The 19615-nt window shown below is 54.1% G+C and overlaps 1 long non-coding RNA gene across 3 annotated transcripts; it reads left to right on the top strand.

Moving 5' to 3' along the window:
- Nucleotides 1–895: 895 nt before the first annotated feature.
- On the top strand, nucleotides 896–17467 carry LOC132028331 (uncharacterized). Of its 3 annotated transcripts, XR_009407405.1 has the most exons (6): nucleotides 896–1117; nucleotides 9722–9827; nucleotides 10517–10689; nucleotides 11396–11498; nucleotides 12825–12936; nucleotides 17287–17467. It is a non-coding gene; the product is annotated as an uncharacterized LOC132028331 (long non-coding RNA). The 3 variants fall into 3 exon arrangements; XR_009407404.1 differs by lacking the exon at nucleotides 17287–17467 and having other exon boundaries at nucleotides 11396–11487; nucleotides 12825–15907; XR_009407403.1 differs by lacking the exon at nucleotides 17287–17467 and having other exon boundaries at nucleotides 12825–15907.
- Nucleotides 17468–19615: the final 2148 nt, after the last annotated feature.

The following is a 19615-nucleotide window of genomic DNA, read 5'->3' as shown; positions in this document are numbered from 1 at the left end:
ATGAAGATGATCTCAGAGAGAGGGGACAAGGCTTCCCATAGGGTGTATGGGATGCGGGGAGGGATGCGTGGGAGAGGAGCTTGGGCGGAAGAGCCGGCTGGGCTGGGCGGCAGATGGAGAGTGGGTGTAGAGGAAGAGGGAGGAGCCCAGGCTGCAGGCAGGTTTGTCGCTCTGGTGACAGGGAGACTTTGTTCATAGAGATCAGGAGTACATGGGAAGGAGCAGGTGTCCAGAGGAGTCGGGAGATGAGTTTGATTTGGCTTCCGCAGGAGGGGAGTGTGTGTCAGCTCCATGCAGGGGGCTGGAGAGCGGAGGAGAGCTCCAGGCTGGAGAGAAAGGCTTGAAAATCATTTGTGGAGGCACAGGGAGGGGGTAGACAAGATGCCTCGGACGGGCAAATAGAGCTTAAGACAGGGCCAGTGGCCATGGACACTGGCCGGAAACCCTGGCATTTACAGATCTTGGCTAGCAGAGTCCATCACTGCTTAGCTGTGTAATGCAGGCAAGTGTGCACCCTCTGAATCTCATCCTATTGGGAAATGGAGAGAGAAGAACCACCCCCCCACACACACAAACACACACACACACACACACACACACACACACAGGCTGGCCATGAATTGTGAGAATCCTGAGATGTGACGCAAGTCTGGGGACACTGGCGACCTCAGGGCTTACGCTGACCTCATCTGCTGTGGTACTTGAACTGGAGGTCACTCCTCCGCACAGCCCCCGCCCCCACCAGGTGGGGTCAGGCCTCCCCACCCCCAACCCCAGCAAGCTGGCCCAAGGCCTCAGCCTCCGGTTGGCACTGGGCCAGTGTTTTGTGGTAGGCAAGAGGAAAGATAAGGGCATTACCAGGCCCTGGGGCAAATCAGTGCCAACCAGGGAAAGGCAAACAAGCGTCAGGATCAGAAAGATAACAGGCACCTGTTACAGCAGCCTCTGCGGCAGTGAAATGAGCACAAAGGAGCCAACCTTCTCCCGGAGAAGAACTGAACACCTGTTCCACGCCGGGTTATTCATGGAGGGTGTTGAAATAAATCACCAAGAAACGCTTCGAGAGAAGTACTGCTGTTAGACCATTTCAGAAGTGAGGAAACTGAGGCTCAGACAGGTAAAGTGACTTGGGCCTACATCACACAGCTAGTAAGCGGCAGGGCGCCATCTGGACACAGCTCTGGCACCTTGACCGTGAGGATGGGGTGGATACACAGAGACATGGGAGGGATGGCTCCTGAACCTCTCTCCTCTCTGGACTTTTTCTCACTCCCCAGCTGCTGCCAGATTTCCACACTAGAGTGTCACACAGAATCTTAGACTCTCATGAAGAGCCAGTAGAATTCTGGAAAAACCTAACTGGCCATGCGACCTTGGGCAGTTGCCTTCTGTACTCCTAGTCCGTTTGCCCCAAGGCATGATGGCGGGGTTGAGCCAGATGGGGGCAGGTCTCATTGCAGGATGCCATGATTCTAAGCCCTTGGAGCACCGCTCCTCGCCCTCAGCCACTGCCACGGCCACCCACGCCATGACAGAGCCAGATGGCAAGAGGCAGAAGTGGGCGTGGGGGGGCAGGGCTCCCTCTGATACCCCACGGGAGCCTCGCCTCGCTCTATCTCTGCTTCTGTTTTGCTGTATTTGACGGTGGCCACGGTTTCCAGGAAAGAAGAGAGAGGCGGAAGAGTTAACTTTCCGCCACCCACACAAATATTTTTGGCTGGCTTTGTCTTTGGGCTGCCAAGCCAGGAGGGAGGGGTTGGCAGGAGCACTCCAATGCAAGTCTGCCTCCCAAAGAGGGAGGACTCTCAAGCCAGCTGGGGGGCCTGGGCAGGCCCCTCGAGGCCCGAGTTCTGGAACACCCACTGAGCTCGGGAGCCCCGTGCAGGGACAGGTGGTCAGGACCCACAACAGGAATGACAGCTGCCCCTTACTGAGCATCCCCTAGTGCGTGGCCACACCTTGCACCCAACACTCCTGGATGGCAGGTGTGCAGGTGCTGTCTACAGATGAGGAAACTGAGGCAAGCAGAGATAAATTCCAAATCCAGAAGCACACCATGGCTGAGTGGTAGAGCGGGACATGTGTCCAGATGCTGGGCTCTGTGCTCTTATCCTCTGCTCTCAGTGACTGCAGACTAACTCCAGGACCCCCCACAGAGGGCCTGCCTGTGTGGGAACATCTCCAAGGTGGACAGGAGAGAGCCTGCTCCAGTCTCAGCAGAAACGGGTGGGGAGGGGTCTTCTAATTTTGGCTCCCTCAGACCCACATCCCTTGTCATGACCACAGGCTCCAAGGGCATGGAGCCTCAGCAGGCAGGGGTGACACAGAAGGCACAAATCTGCTGTCCTCTTATCAGGGAGGTCAACTCTCAGCCCAGAGCCACGGAGATCTCCCCCAGGTTGTCCAGCAAGTCAGATGCCAGGCCGGCACTAGGACCCAGGCGCCCAGGCACCTGCCTCCAGCTAAGCCCAGCTCCACACTGAGGGAGCTTTCCCTGCTCCCTCCCCTGACCTCAGGGAGCCCAAACAGGGTACCCGGCTGAGCTGATGGTCAGATGCTCTACAGTCCCTGTCCAGGAAGTCTGAGGGCCTGCCCAGATCTCCCGAGGGTAGGCCCAGGGAAGATGGCCTTGGCAGCCTCATGCTCTTTCTGCTGTTCACTTTGTGATGGGAGGGAAAGGGCACTGGCTTTGGAATCAGATCTGGGTTCCAATTCTGACTCTACTATTCAGTGGCTGCCTGACTTCATGTATTCAAGCTTCAGCTTCCCCAGCTGCAAAATGGGTTAAAGTAGGGCTGACTTCAAAGGGTTGATGCAGGGATTTATTGAAAAAACACAGGCTCATTCCTTTCCTCCACAGGAAATGAGGGAGCACCGTCGTGTGCAGCTCAGCAGCTGGGCGCTGGGGGAGAATGTTAGCACAGTCTGGCCTCCCCAGGTTCCCCATCCACAGTGCCCACAGCCTGCTGCAGGGGAAGGTGGAGGGAGTGAGGAATGGTGAGGGTTGGGCTTAAGTGGGTACATTGCAGGGTCAGGACACGGGGTCCCAGTTTTGAGTCTCCCACTGACTTGGTGAGTCATGTCGGGGGAAAATCACAGGCTCTGATTGCACAGTGCAGAGAGGAAACTAGGTAGGAGGGGGGAAGCAGTCCAGAAAGACGAGACCCTCTTTCCTCTGAAGGCCCTTTTGCCCCGGAAGTCTTCGTACCTAGCCTCCCCACCTGCAGTCTTCCTGTCTCCACCCTCTCCTGGGTCTACTCCATTCTTCTAAAGTGCAGCCTTGAAATGTGCTCACTTGCTCAAGGACACTCCATGGCTCCTTGTTTCCCACAGAATAAAAGAAAACAAACAAAACAAAACCAAAAAACCCCAGTTGCCAACAAAGGGAAATGCAGATTCAAAGGCAGATCTCATGATTCTTGGCTGAAGGCAAGGAAGGGGGGCTTTCTGGGGGTGACGTTTCAGTTGGATTTGAAGGACCTTGACAGGAAGTGCTCAGCATTCTGATGGATGGAAGGTACTCCATCCACCAAGGCCCAGTGCAGGCAAAAAGGCAGGACCGTTTGGGGAGGAATCTGGAGAAATGTGATGGCCTGGATAGGCTGAGGCTAGGTCATGTGTGGCAGGGCTGCAGGAGGTAAGGCTGGAAGACAAAATCCCCAGGCTTCCGCTGCCTGGACGCTCGTTCCTGCTGGCTCGAGAGGTGATGCAGGGGCAGCCCGATGGGATGTGGGGAGCCGCTGCAAGACCCAGTTCTTGGGGGGTTGGGCTGGGAGGAAAAGGTGGGAGCCTGAAACCAGGGCTGGCGCAGGGATTCCTGCCAGAGGAACGCCTCAACGCCTGGCTCAGCGCCAGGCACATAATAACAAAAACAATGATAATAGCTGATGTTTATGAAGTGTTTACTATGTCAGGTGCTGTTCCAGACACTCAGTGTGCAGTAACCCATCCTATCTTCATCACAACCCTATAAGGAAGGTACTATTATTATCCCATTTTGCAGATGAGGAAGTTGTCACTCAACTAGTAAGTGGCTGAGTCAGGGTTCATATCCTGATGGTCTAGCTCCAAATAGCACTCTTATCCATAAGACTATACTGCCTCAGTAGTATGATTGTTACTGAATGAATGAATGGGAAAGAAGGATAGGAGGAAGGAAAGTTGGAAGGGAGAGAGGGAGGAGATTATTTCCAACACGTGGTACATTGCCTGGCACATAGTAATCACTCAATAAATATTTATCAAGTAGAGTAATGAGGGCAGGGTGACTGAGGCATTAACTGTGTGCATAGCCTAGGGGCAAAAATGGAGTTCCCATGGGGAAAGGAGTCGGTCAGAACTCATCCAGATGGCTAAGGGTACCTCTGCTCACCCCACCCTTGCCTGACAGCCCCTCAGCATCAGGAGTGGGTGGGGGGGATAGTGTCCAGCCTGTCTGGAGCCGAGTTCCTCCTGTCACTGAAAAGAGAGCTTCTATTGTCCTCAAGAATCTGAGCTGAGAGTACGTTCCTGCCTTAGCATTTCTCTCCCAATGAAGTGATGGGAACCAAGGTCGGGGGGTCCAGAGGGGAAATCCCAAGCACCCCAAACCTCTGGAATAGGTGAGCATGAGAAAGCCCAGCATTCACGATTACCCTGCTGTATGTTCTCAGAAGAGTCACTTCCTTACAGTGGGCCTCAGTTTCCCCAGCTGAAAAAGGCCTTGGGCAGAATGGTTGGTGGGGGTAGGAGCTGCCAAGATCGAAACTATCCCCGAATCCTCCCTGTACTGGCCCTGTGCCTGCATTTTCTGGTGAGTGAAGTCAGTTCTAGAAGGATATGCAAGCGTGACCACACATTACTGACCCTTCCCTTCAGTGCTGCAGGACAGATGGACCAGTCCTGCCTGCCTTTCTTCCTTCCTCAGCCTCCAGCCATCACTGCCCTCGCTGCACAGCCTGCTCTGACCTCTCCTCCTGCCTCCCTACTTCTCTCCATTCCTCCGTTCCCGTCTACCTCCTGGGACGGAAGGAGCCAGTGGCGATGGGGAGGGGGTATCATGTGAAGGTGGGGAGCTCTGGAGGCATCAGGAAACCATCCCTTGGTGAGAAGGAAGAAGGGGCTGGGAAGAGCCCCCCAAGCTGGGCACGCTGGGTGGTCCCAGGAGGGATGAGTGTCAGCCAGACCTCAGTTCAGCCTTCCTATAGCTGGGTAACAGCACCAGTCACATCATCTCACCGGATTTCAGTTGTTTTTTTTTTGCTAGAATGGCGACTCAGTCATTCATTTGTTCCTTCATTCATTCAACACGTACTCACGAATGCCAGCTATGTACCACTGGCTATTTTAAGCACTGGTGATACACAGTGAACAGAAAAGAGAAAAGCTCTGCCCACGGGACGCTCACATGTTAGTTGGGGTGGATGGGTAACAAGTAAATAAGAAAGCATGTCAGATGGTGATAAGTACAATGGAAAAATAATTAAGCAGGAAAGGGAAGCAGGGACTGCTCTGTATTAGGAGGGCAGAGAAAACAGTGATATTAATATGAAAACCCTTGACAGATGCCATTCTGTGTTTTTATGGCATATGTATTTCAAGTTCACAATTATGTTAAATTCTCATATGCAATTATAAATACATAAAATCAACATTAGGTGGCAAACTCGGGAACAGAAGCCTTGCAAACCTCTGGGAGATCTATTTCTTATGCTAATATTTTGATTATGCAATTGTTCATTTCATCTTCCACTACGAACAAACCTACCGTTTAGGATTGAGTATTTTTATAATCCTGGATATAAAAATATGACTTCGCGTATTAGCATTATCTCTTTGAAAACATTCTTTTCCAAGTTCATTAAGTTGAGAGTGTCTCCTCCATGTAAAACACGAACTTGAGGATAACAATATTGATGTCACAGTGTTGTGAGGATTTAATCAGGTAATGTGTGTAAGTACTTGATAAGATGCAACTATTGGAATCATTATTATTTCTGTTCGGGGGTGACTGCGGACATAATCAGAACAAAAGCTACCATTTATTGCGTATTGACTATGTACTGGGCACTGAATTCATACATTATATCAATTATGATCTTATTTATTCCCCCCAATAACTTTATGAGGCAGGTACCTACTATTATCCCCATTTAACAGAGAAGGGTAATGGAGGCCAGGAAGATGAGTCTGCCCGTGGTCCCAGAGCAGAAAATCCACTAGCCAGGACTTGAGGCTGCCTGGGACCTGAGCTGGCCACTGGGGGGCTCTCTGAGGGTCAGTGAAAAGAACCCCTCATTCTGCCTCCTGCCACGCCCTGTGTGACCTGGGCCACATCCCTCCACTCCGGGGCCTCGGTGACCCCCTCCAACCACACAGTTGCAGGGCTGAGCTTGGGGGCTCCAAGTGGCTCTCCTGCTGCAGATTGCCCATGGGTCCCAGCACCCAGGATGCTGGAGGACTCAAACCCGTTCCAAATGGATGCCTCAAATCCAGCCTGCTCACAAAATCAGCCAAATCCCATGCACGTCACATCTATTTCTGCCCTGCTGGGTTTATAAATATGTGGGCCAGGGAACCAGCTTGGGCAGAACCAGAGGGACTGAAGTCATGGCTATAAATACAGGGCCAAGGCTGGCTGGGGTCAGGAGGGGGATGCCGCAGGGTCAAGGCCGGCCTGGAAAACCACACCCTGGGGCGTCCTGTGTGCAGTCCAGTGTCCTGGAAATGCAAGAGAACAGAGGCCCCAGGGATAGGGACTTGCCCAAGGCCACATGGACAGTGAGGGTCTGAGGTGGGTGGGCTTGGAGTACAAGGCTCCAGGCTCTGAGTAGAGCGCCACCTACTGTCCTCACTCGTAAATACCCCTCACCCCGCCCGGCAACTCTCCCTGGTTCAACAAACCCATTATATTAAGATTTAAGCTTTGGCTTAAAATAAGCAGAAAATAAAATAAAATAAGCTTCTGCTAATAACATACTTCTTTTTATGTATGTATTGGGGTTCTCAAAAATTTCAGTTGAGAAAGAGTTCTGTGACTAAAACCTCAGGAAATGACTAACCGTAGCTACCTCCCTTTCCATCCGACTCTTCCCACGCAGCGTGGCCTAGTCCTGCACTGAAGCAGGCCATACCGACCCAACAGCCGACCTGTAATTTCCTCCCTAGTCTGCACTTGGCGACATAACTTTGATAATTCGAAAATGGCTGCGGGGCGAGTTGTCACACCATAGAGACAGGCAGATGCTACAGATCAGGCTTTTTTTTTTCCCCCTGGAGAGCCAGTTGTCAACATTTATCAGTCCACCACTGCTTACAACCATGACTAGTGAATCCCTGCTCTGCCTGTTTCCTGGCTGGCTGACCTCGGGCCAGTTCTCCATCGGAACTCTGCCAGCCTCCATTTTTTCCATCTGCAAAGTGGGAACAATAACCACACCGACAGCATTGCGACTGTCAGGCTAAATAAGCTTGTACCCCTAAGGGTCAGCACAGCGGTTTCCAAACCTGTCTGCATGTTCGAATCCCCGGAGGACTTTTTACACACACCAAAGCCTCGGCCATCCCCCGAGCCAACTCAGTTACAGCCTAGGGAGGTATTTGGAAATTTCCTGGGTGATTCCAACATGCAGACAAGGTTGGGAACTGCTGGCTCACATTGCCTGCCTCTTGGCAAGCACTCAGCAGCTGTCCAGGAACTAGGAAAGAGAAGGGGGCAGTAGTGGGGAGTCTTGCTTGTTTGTTCTATTTCAAGGCCCAGTCTGCCTAAAATGTGTAGGAGATGCTGCCTCCAGGGACCACGAAAGGAGGGTCTTGGCCCTCTCCTTTCCAGATGTGCTCTTGGACACCCCTCCACGCTCCAGAGCAGATGGGCACAAGCCTATAGGCCCCAAGGAGGCCTCACTTCATGTGTTACTCAGCTGGCCAGCTGGGAGATGAACAGGCCTCAGCCAGGCCTCTCCCTCCCCTCCTAGAGAGGATGAGCCCAGCTCTTCTCAACCCACAAGCCAAGGATCCATGAAGTTTGGCTTATCCTGGGAGACAGCGAGCTGCCGATTTGGAAGACTCAGATTAAGAATAGAGATATTCGGCTTATGCCAAGGGCTTGGGGCCTCAGCCCAGCTTTGCCCTGGACCACTGAAAATGAAAGCAGTAGTAAAATGAAAATCAGTAGTAAAAATATCCTGGTCAGTATGTACTGGATTCGTCCTATGCACTAGGACGTACCGCATCAGGCCCTTGACAGACAGTCTGGTATGGAGCTATGCTCTCCGATCCCGTGGCCATGCGCCGCCTGCGTTACCGAGCCCTTGGGATGTGGTGAGTTTACCCTGAGTTGTACTGTCAAGGAAGGATACCGCAAAGGTTTTGTGTACCCAAGGAAGAATGTAAAATGTCTCACTGATAACTTTCTAAGGATTTATTACATGATGAAATGATGCTATCGTGGACTTCAATAAATGTGTATTATTAAAATAAATCCCCTGAGTTCTTTTTTCCCCACCTGTTGCTTTTTACTTGGGTAGCGTGGCTGCTAGAAAATTTACAGTTACATAAGTACTTGCATTATTTCAATAAACAGTGCTGGCATAGAGGTCAGGAGGACATACTCTCCAATGCCATGGTCCTGGGCTTTGAGTCCTATCCTGTACTCTGACACTTACCAGCTGGGAGGCCTTGAGCAAGGTATATAACTGTGCCTCGGTTTCCTTATCTGTCAAATGAGGATAATAATCGTAATTACCTCTTGTGACTTTGGTGTGGATTTAGCGTCCTGGCGCGGACAAGGAATCCATTAAAAATCAGCAATCAGGGGACCATCTGGCACTTGGCTAAGTGACTTCCTTGGATTATCATGCCTCATTAGATGCCGAACTCCCTGTCACTGGCAGTGACCAAGCAGAAGCTGGGAAACTCCTTGGCAGGCTGCTCTAGAAATGGCCAGAAAATTGAATGTGGGTGGGGGAGGCACTGTGAGATGATCTTTGAAGATGACTCCCGACTCTGACGCTGCCTCGCTCCATCATATCCTTCCCTTTCCCAAATTTTCATTCAACCCCACTAAATATAATAGACTTACAGGTGCCTCTGGGGGCCAGAGTCTTGCAGGACACTATGGGGGAAAATGAAGGTAAAACAGACATGGTTTTGCCTACAAGCAGTCCAGTGTCGACAGATGGCCTGAGGCAGCCGGGCTATCACAAGGGCTTCCACAAAAGTTGTCAGTTTTGCTCACCGTTTGTTCATTCATTCATTCACTCGCTCATTCATTCAGCAAGCCAGCAATTTTGGAGCACGTGCTGGAAGCCAGGGCTGCTCTGTGAGTGGTGAGCACAGCCAAGACAAGTCACTCCCCTGGACGTGGAAATGTTGAGAGCCAGGAGGATAGGGAAGACAAATGATACACGAGGAGACAATTAAATAAGCCAGGTAATCACAGATTGTGAGGGGCGCTCTGTAAACGATAGAAGAAAGAGCACCGCTTCTGCTCTAATGTTGCAGCTATCGTCCCCAGGGCCACAGGCCTGGCACCCAGTAGGGGCTCCCGCAATGCCTGCTGTGCAGATCTCAAACAAGAGACACTGTGGGGTGTGGAAAAGGGATGGATTGGTTCCACCTGGAAATTTTCTCTGACACGGGGAATCAGACTGTCAGTCCATCAGTGGCCTGGCAAGGCAGGGAAGCAGGTACCTGGGTCTGGAGACCCGCGTACAAGCCAGAGTTATGATCTGCCATCTTCTAGGAGCCACCGACCTCAGGCAAGCTCTTTCTCCTCTCTTGCCTCGGTTTACCCCTCCCCAGAGTGAGGAGGCTGGAAGAGATGCTTGCCAAGAGTTCCTTCAACTCTGGTAAGTCTGTGGGTCTTCCTTATCCAAGATTCTGTGCCTTGATCCCAGAGGGCAGTGGGTCGGGGAGGTTGGGGGCTGTGTGGCATGGACACAGCTGGATGCGGGAATATACCTAACCCCCTCTGGGGACCCCTCAGCTTCAGTATCCCCTGTGGGAGGAGCCAAAGTCACGAGACACTGGTGCACAGTGGCCAAATATTGGGACTGGAAAGAGCTAAAGCCCCCATCTGATTCTTGGATTCCCTTTCCTTCAGGGCCCTCAGCCTCAGCTTGTTCACCTCCAGGGTCAGGGGCCTTGCTTTCCCTAGGGGAAGTTCATTCATTCCATCCCGAGCGCCCCTTTTCTGTTGAGGTGAAATCTCTCTTCCGGCAGCCCCTTTCACCCCACCCCACGGATCATAATCCCATCGTCTGAGCATGATGGAACAACTTCAGCCCTCTTTTCTAACCTTCCTTCAAGCTAAACCTCAGTCCCGTCAAACACTCCACCAGGAACGAGTTTTCTGAGCCCTTCCCATCCCGTTCACCTTCCTCTACCGTCAGCCCAGTCTATCAGATTCTCAGAAGTGAACTGACCCAGTATTCCAGGAAAACCAAACCAGTACAGACCATCACCACCTTCACTTCGGGCATTCCATCATCACCAACGCGGCCAAACACATTAGCCTTTTTTCCCTTTCTTTCCATAGCCGTATCTCTACTGCGTCACATTGTCCCTATGGATCACAAAGACCTCACTCTACAACTGCTACTTTCATGCCACATCGCCCGTAGCGTGGACCTGCGCTGGGCCATGGCGAGCCCAGTGGCGGATTCTGATCTGTATTTTGGCAAGTTTGACCATCCGTGGAAAGGTTTCTCTGTGAGTGGTGGAGTCAAGTTAAAAGAAAATAATAATCACCACCAACAACCCACCCCACCCCCCAGCCGCCAGCACATACATGCACATACAGGATAAAATAAAACAATGGAAGGGAAACATGTTTTGTCAACAGTTATCCAAAACTGTTATTAAGGAAACTCAGAACACACTTATCGAGGTAATGGCTGGCTGGCTGAACAAGCGGGAGGTGTGGGGGCCCCGAACGTATAGATCTAGGGCAATAGGGCGACAGTCTCAGGGGTCGGGGCAGGTGGCAGAAAGGGAGCTGTGACAGACGATGCGGAAGGAGGAGGCCGGAGGTGCTGAGTCTGACTTCTGCAGATGCAGTGTCCTGCCCTCCCTGAACCCCCGCTTCTCCTGGCCCCTGAAGCCTCTGCTCAGCTCACACCAAGTCATCCAGCCCCACACCTTCCACTCTCTGTGACCAAGGGCAGGGCCCTTCCCTTCCCTGGGCCTGAGAAAACGGGCCACCTCTGCTTGCTGCTTCACATGGCGAGGGCAGAGGGGGCAAAAGTATTGAACACGGTGCCTGGCCCAGAGCCACAGCCTAGCACCTCCCAGAGACAGTGGGGGGAGCACTCAGCCAACGGGCCCCATGTGCTGGGGGTCTGCTTTGTGGGGGTCGGTGGAAAAACTGCGCGACGTTGTCTGAATTAGTTTGCCTCTAGCATCTGTTTTCCCATAGGCAAACCAGGACTAATTACAGTGCCCCCACCTCAATGGGCTGCTGTGAGGATTGAAACCAGTTCATATAAGTAAAGGGCTTCGAGCTCACCAGTAAGTACACGGTATGTGTTATTGCGGCTGCCACGAAGGGCTGAGCCAGGGGTTCCAGAAACTCTCTATCTCAGCACCTGCCCTCCAGCTCAGAGCTGCTGCACCACGTGTGTGCGTGTGTACGTGGATCTGTCTCGTGTGCATGTGTGCATGTCTCTCCAAGTGACTGTATGCAGGGGTGAGTCTCCGTGTGTCTCTCTGTGCACGCCTGGTCTGTACGCCTGTGTGCAGCTGTGTGTGTGTCTGTCTCTGCGTATGTGTGTGCACGTGTGTGGGGCGGCTGGGGAGACCGTGTGCAATGCTGCTGGGAGTGGCCTAGGAGGTGGCTCCGCCAGACCAAACAACCCCAGTGCTCCAAGCTCCAGCTTTCTCTCTCTCCTTTCCGGTTCCCTTTAGCCGGTTCCTGCTTCCAGGGAGCAGAGCTGGAGGGAGGCCCTGGCAGGGTAGGTACAGGGCACTCCCCTCTCCCTCCTCACAAGGTTTTCTAGCCCCTGCTTTGCTGCTACAACCCCACACAGGCCCCTTCCCTCTCTGAAGGGGTTCTCAGTCTTCCTGTTCCCTCCTGGAGGAGGGCACCCCACGATCCTGCTGGCCATGCTACGGAAGAGCACGGCTAGCCCTGCCACTGCCCCGGATGGGGCACAGCGTTTCCCCAGGAGGGGTTTTTGGTAGTGTCTGTGGCTAGATCCAAGGCCAGTCCCCAAGCAGAAGCCATCCTCGGGCCTCCCCAAGCTTCCGGCCACCCACTATACTACCTGTAAAGGCTGTGGCCCCGGCCCGGGACCAGAGGGACTGTTTGGGGGCATTCTGAGGGGCAAGGGCCCCTGAGACCAGCCAGGACCCAGCCCCAGGGCTCCAGGTCGGACTCAGCCAGGGCGGTGGTCGCTGAGCCCTTACTACCTGCTGGGTTGGCTCACTGAACCCCCACAGACATCTGGCCAGGCAGGTGCTATCACTGCCCCAATTTTACAGATGAGGAAACTGAGACTCAGAGAGGTCAGGAGGCTGCTTGAAGTTACAGAGTGGGTACAGACAGAGCTGGGTCTGGAGTCCGAGGCTCCGAAAGAGTGAGTACTCTCCTCTCCCCCCAGGGGAATCGCTCGCAGTCCGTTCTTCCCTTCGTGAGGTGGTGGTGACGCCCTCTTGCGTCAGCGGAGTCACTGATGGGCCCGACCCTTCTGCATCATCAGCTCAGGTTCCTGACAACCCATTTCACAGATCAGGAAAGCAGAGCTGAGAAAGGAGCAGCGACCCGCCAGGTCCCTCGGCCGCAGCAGGAGCAGAGCGCAGGCCCCCCTGACCGCTTTTCTTCCTTCTCTTTTCTCCTAACCGCACAGCAAATGCACGCTTTTCCCTCTGCCTGAAGTTGTGTCATCACCGGTTGACCTGGGTGCGACTCTGCCGGGAAGGAGCCTTGCTGTCACACAAACTCTGCCCCCAGAAATCAAGGTGAAGTCTAAGGAAATGGAGTGCTCAGGGCCTCCCTGTGGCTTGGCAAGGGTTACGTGTCTGAGTGGACGCTGGTCGCATGAACAGTTTCGTCTTCTAAATGGCAATGTTACTTTAGGAAGTGTTGTTGAAAGCCCATTGCTCCCAACGCAGCAGGCCCCACCTCCCGCTCCCTAGCCAGGCAGATCTCTCTATAACGATGCACAGAAAGCTGCCCAGTGCCTCATAAAGTAGGCTTCTGTTTGTCCTTGGCCTTGGGTGTAGCTGTTGGTAGTTCTGCAGGACCCACAAGGCCACTGAAGGCTGCCTGGGAAATGTGATAAGTTCTGAAAGCAAGGTCTGTGCCCCTGACCCTGGCCGGCTGCTTGTCCAGGATTTGAAACAGCTGGTCCAGGCCCCAAGCGAACCTGGTACAAAGGAATGCGGACAACTCCATGTGGCCCACCCCTGCTCCAGGGAGCCCAGCCCTAAACCCCCCAACCTTCCAGAGAAACAAGAACCCCCTAGAAGTAGATGGAGGTCGCCCCATCCTCAGGCAGAGCTAGGGAACGACTGCAGCCTTGCTGGGAGCAACGTCTCCGGAGGCTGGTGTGGATACTGGGGCCCTGGGAGTGCAAGGAACTTGCCCTGGGCTCCTTCCTCTGCACCTGCTGTCTCCCCAAGAAGGGCTCCTGAATCCATCCCCACCCACAGATGCTGTCCACATCCTGGAGCCGATCTGTGGGGCCCTCTGCCTGTTGCAGGAGAGACCAGAAAGGACAGTCTCAGAAGCTGTGCCTCCTGCAGCCAGGCAGGGTCGTGCTTGCCTAGAGTTACTGCTGAGACCCATCACCGATGAAGCTCCATGGACAGATAGTCTTTGCCATGAGTAACAGTGAGAGCATCAGCCAGCCACATAGAAAGGAGGGGATATGCAGGGGCACATCCTTACTGGCACTAGCTCTAAGCACCCCAGCCTGGAGAAGTGATCAGGGGCTCCACCCACAGGCTCCCCATGTGCCCTGCATCCTCCCAGGGCACCTCCCCCCTCCCAGGGCAGTCCTGGATTGGCACATAAAACACAGCTAAGTAGCCAGGGTGTCAAGGCTGAATAGCAGGAAGGCTAAAGCCAGGGTGGCCCCTCGCCTACCCGCCCAACCCTATGATTCAAAGCAAGGCTGAGGCCAGATAAAGCCCTTGAAAATGTCAGTCAGGGAACAATCTCTTTCCCAAACTCTCCGCCCTTGACCTTGGGCACCCAGCCCTGACCTTGGGATGGGCTGATCTTTTTCCCAGGTCTGGCGTTCCATCCCCTGTCCCTTCACACACACACACACACACACACACACACACACACACACACACAGAGTATGTGACAATTGGGCTTTTCACTCTTATCACAGAATTATAAAACTGCTAGTTTGTGGGGGCCAAAGAATCGTTTATAAACAGATCACACTGGGTCCTAGACACCCTGACCAAACATTCTTCTGGGGATTTAAAATGAGAGAAGCACCAAGAGAGCTGTTGCCAAAATGAACAGGACCCCAGGAACCTTCCCCTGTCTTCGTTCACCTGAGTAGTTCATACTTTCATCTAATATGTTTTTATGTATTTTTCCCTTGTGTAGGTGCGAAATAACACACAAGCCTTGTGAAAACCAAAATTAGCGGTCCACGTGGCACTATCCACATTCCACACTTGGGGAAATACTGTCTTGGCACAAATCCGCCATTGTAAGGACAGGGAAACTGAGGCCCAAGGAAGGGAGGAGACCTGTCTAGCCTCCACAGCAAGGTTGTGCGGGGCCACCACCAGAATCTGGAGCCCTGCTTCCAGCAAGCCTCACTCTTTAGGGAGAGAGGATCCAGGACTCAGGTCCCTGGTGCCCCCAGTGCCCTTGTTTGCACAGCATCTGAGGGCAGCCCCCAGCCTTCCCCGAGGCCTGGCCCTTGTCCTGGTTTTTTTCCTCTGACCCCTTCTGGAGCTGCCAGCCTCCACTACTCTCTCCCTGATGCTGCTGGAAAGCTGTCCCCTCTCTTGGACTGGCTTTCCTCACCTTCCTTGGCTACAGGGAGGATGCCACGTGGCTGGAACGGAGCCCTCTGGAAAAGAGGACCACAGACGTGGGCGAAGAGGCCGTTATCAGCCCCTTGCTCTGTGCCTCAGTCTTTGTCTCTGGCAAACAGGCAGAGGTTTGCAGGTGTGAGGAAGGCCAAACTGGGTAGGAGGAAAAGAAAAGAAGGAAGATGGCAGTCACGGGGTGTCCCCCCCCAGAAGGACCAGCACCAACTCAGCTGGAGGGTCTCCTCACCCCAGGGGACCCCTCCAGGGGGCAGCGAGCAGGCTCCCCGGTGCTGGGAGATAGGTAGGAGTCTGCCCAGGCCTCTGGCCACAGCAGGCCAAGAGGGAGGCCAGTCTGGCCCTGTGAACAGGGCCGCACTGACCTACAGACATGCTCGCACACACATACTCAGCCATGCAACAGGCACACACACACAGAACTCAGACATTCACACACATTTCTTGCCATGCCCTCATTTGTACAGATGCAAATGACCCCAACCCTTCCTACCCCACCGCCCACCCTGGGCACACAGCGGGGCCAGGCTGCCTCTTCCCCCCCCCCCCCCCCGCCCCCAGTCCCCAGCCCCAGGCTTGGCGGCGTCTCTGTCCCGCTGCCTGGGAGACACATGTGGTTTCAGTTAGCAGCAGAGCGGGCATTTCCGTCCCAGACAGCCGGGCCCTGCCAGGGCCCCGGCCCCACAGGCGCCCACAAGAAGGGCCCACCTCGGCCCCCGCTCCTCCACTGGCCATCCCGGGGACCCCAGAGGGCCCTTTTCCCTGGAAGACCCCTGATCTCCTCTCCCACAGTCTCCCCCTCACCTGGAGCCAGAAGCTGCACCCACTCGCGCAGGCACTCGCTGTGCCCGGGGCCTCCGGCCACGACTGCCCGCCTGCCTCTTCGCTCTCGCTCTGTCTCGGAGCAGGCTGAGCGGGATGGAAGGAGGGCAGGGTGTCAGGGGGGCGGGCGGGAGGGAGGGGAGGGGGCGTGTGGAAATGAAACTTTAATAACAGAGCCCCTTTTGTTTCCGAGCATATGGGATATTTCATACATACTGAAGACATTAGCCGTCTATATTTTTAAGGGCTCCCGCTAAAGGATGAATAAATACAGCCCATATTCCACTCGGCAAACATGCACATGCCAAGTGCCGACTTCTGGAGCATTTCAAAACCCAAAGAGAAAGCCCCCAGTGACACCGGACACTTAAAAGTAAATATGTTTCCAAAACCTCAGGCTCGCCTTGCCCTTCTTATAACCACCTGGAGGCCTTGAGGCTCCTTTTCTCCCCCCGCCCTCCCTGCATTCCGCTACCTTCCACTTCAGAGCAGGGAAACAAGCCGCTGGAATCCAGCCTCCATCCCAGTTCTCTTTCCCAGGAAGCACCCCCCCCCCACTTCCCTCAACTCCCAGCAAGACCCCAGAGTGTCCAAGTTCCAAAAAACCTTAGAAATCTTTGCCTTGTCATTTCTGAGAAAGGGCACCAAGGCCCAGAAAGGGGCAGGGACTTGCCTGAGGTCACACAGCAAATCAGGATCTTGAGCACAGGGGCAGTGCTTTCTTCTTTCGAGAGAAGGGATCCCCCACTTCCCTACCTCGGGTTGGGGGTGGGGAGACCCCAGGACCCCAGAAGGAGGGCCAAGGTATGGGCTGGGAGCGTGCCCGCCTGCCTTTCCCACTGGAGCGCTGCTCTGGGCAACCCCCCCAACTCTGGGCACGCATCCAGTGGAGACGTCAGCAGGGCTGGGAACTGGGCCGGCCCCAGGAAATCCCCTTCAGGTTGGCAGATCCCAACAGGCCTGGAGACCTCAGGTGAGGGAGACTCCCTCCCTGACAGCTCAGCTCTCAGTCCCTTGTGCCCTCCATCTGTTCTCCCCGAGGGAAAACGGAGGCCTCGTGAGGGCTGGGCCTTGGCCAGAGTCACATGGCAAGATGACAGCCGAGTGGGAAATTGAACGGGTCTTGAACGGGGCTTTCAGACCCTGTGCTTGCTGGCATGCTTTGCTGGTGGGCTGTTCCCCAGCTCCTTCAAGTCAGGGGCCCCTTCCTCCTGTTCTGCAGTCCCCCTGACTGATGTTTCTTCGCCCCCAGCGGTGGCCTCTGCTCCCCGCTCCTGTTATGCTCAGTCCCTTCTCACCAATGGTCTCACCAGCCATTTAATTGAATACTTTACACAGAGCAAGTGCCCATAACAAACGTGAATGATCCATTATGATGACATTGACTGGGTTTCTGTGGGGCTCCGAGCCCCCTGCCAGGTGTGGGGGCTATGACATTTACTGAGAGACGGGTCCACTCCCTCCCAGGGCCCATGGAAGAGAAAGAGCAGCCCCTGTGGCAGGCAGCTCTGCACCGAAGGGAAGCTGCGGTCCAGAGAGGTTCAGATGTTTCTCCAGGCCACACAGCCAGTAAGTAACGGGGCTGAGCCTCCAGCCAGGATTCCCTGATTCCAGAGTTAGTGCCTGTAACCCTCTAGGGCCTCGCTCATCACCCAGACCCCACCCTGGTCCCAAGACTGCAGAGCTCAGCTGTTCTCAAAAGCCTCTACATTTAATAAGCTTAGGCAGACAGAGCTCCCTCGAACCATCCATGAGGAAGGGGCATTGACGCAGGAGCTAGAGGCCTGGGTTCTTGGCCTCACTGCACCACTAACACCTAGACAAAGTCCCTTCTCTAGGGACATGATTTTTCTCCTCTGCAAAGTGAAGAGAACCACTTCGCTGAATTATGAAGATCACAGGATATAAAGGATGGGGTGGGGGGGCTTTGCCAAGTACGTGGTGATTTTCCTGTCTGGAATTTCATGCTGTGGATGGATCCTGGCATTAAATCCTGTCTGGGTTCCAACGGGCCCTGACTGGCTTCTTTGCCAGCCAGTGCCCCCTCTCCGTACCCTGCGTTAGCCCCCAGAGTCAGCTTCCTGAAGAAGCCCTTGCGTCTTGCCACCCCCCACAGTGACCCCTCAGCAGTTCCCACTGGCCCAGGGCAGCCAATGAGTTAAGACTCCTGGGAACCCGGTCCTCACCTCTGCCTCCTGACTCTTTCCCAACCCAGACCCATGTCAGCCTGGCTGTCCCTCAGGCCTCGGGAAGCTTTCTTGCCCCAAGTGAACTGAACTAGTACTGCCCTCACTTCCACCATCACTTACTGGGGAGAAAGGCCCCTGGGCTTTGGTGCAAATACTTGCTACTCTACTGGCAACAGCTCAGTGAACTTTTTTTTTTTTTTTTTAAGATTTTATTTATTTGGGAGAGAGAGAGAACACAAACAGGGGGAGGGACAGAGGGAGAAGCAGACTCCCCACTGAGCCAGGAACCCAATGCAGGACTCGACCCCAGGACCCCGGGATCATGACCTGAGCCAAAGGCAGATGCTTAACCAACTGAGCCACCCAGGCACCCCTCAGAGGCCTTTTTAGAAAGGAAGCTTTCTATGGGTTCTTGGCTGGGCTCTGGGAAGTAGGAGGGTTTCCAGGTAAGTGAGAGGTACATGTCGAAATGCTAATTGTTTCATTGGGTGATAATAAAGCGGCCATGCATGGAGCACTTTACTCTGGGTCAGGTACCACGCTGGGGCTTACCATGCATTGCCTGCTTGTTCCTGATAATCAGACAACCGTTTGTGGCTGGTAGGGAGGCTGAGCTGTTTGCCTGAAGCCCTCCTCACTGTCCCCAACCCCGGCTGTGGCAGAGCTGGTATTCAAGCTTGGCCTGCCCGGCTCCAGCTTCTGTTCATAACTGGCTCTCAAGTCAATGTTTTCTATCCCCATCAACGGTGGAAGCTCCTGGGGGAGGGATATTTGGCCTCAGACAGCAGAGCTGAGCACAGGGCTATGTTCTTAATGGGCATTAGTGATATTTGCTTTCTTGAACACTGGAGCAGTCCTGGTGAGATTCAGTGATGCATGGAGGTGGGGCGTGGATGTGTGCACATGTGTGTACTCCCCGCCCCGAGCCTGGCAAGCCCAGCCCAGCTCATGCAGAGCCCATGACCATGGTAGGTCACCTGGAGCGCAGGAAGCACTCATAGGCGCGATTCCGCTGCTGATACCCATGACTCGCTCTGTTTCCAGTCCTTCGGGCAATCTGGTGGCCCCCAACTCGCGGCCGTTACTAAACTGATAGGTGTAGCTCATTTCATCCCAGAACTCTAGGGCTCAGTGACCCCTCTGTGTACGTGGATGGTGAGGGCTGGGGAGGTTTGATGTCCAGGAACACAGTTCACTAGCAAGGGGATCAGCACAGGAGGTTTTAAATGCAGACTTGAAGAAAGAGGAAACCCCAAAGCCCATTGCTTCCCACTTGCCAGCTTAGCAGAAGCTGCAGGAAAACAGCAGGGATCACCTGAATTTCCCAAGGTGGGCATCCTGGGACACAGCACTCCATCCCTGACCCTCACTGCCACAGCCTCACAAGTAAACACCAGCCTTTACCATCCAGGCTCCCTGCTAGGGATGGGAACGTAAGGAGAAGCCATATGGGTTAACACGCTCGCGGATTCCACACCTGCACACGGAGCCAGACCAATTGATCTAAAATTCAAACCCCATCTTCCTTCACCTTCCAGCCTCTATGTGCTGACTCACGTCTTGAATGGACAGGGGGCCTGATCCAGAGCAGGACGTGGCAGCCCCTT

The sequence above is a fragment of the Mustela nigripes genome, chromosome 12, assembly GCF_022355385.1.
Source record: "Mustela nigripes isolate SB6536 chromosome 12, MUSNIG.SB6536, whole genome shotgun sequence".
NCBI classification, from domain to species: Eukaryota; Metazoa; Chordata; class Mammalia; order Carnivora; family Mustelidae; genus Mustela; species Mustela nigripes.
This window is presented reverse-complemented; position numbering and strand designations above follow the sequence as displayed.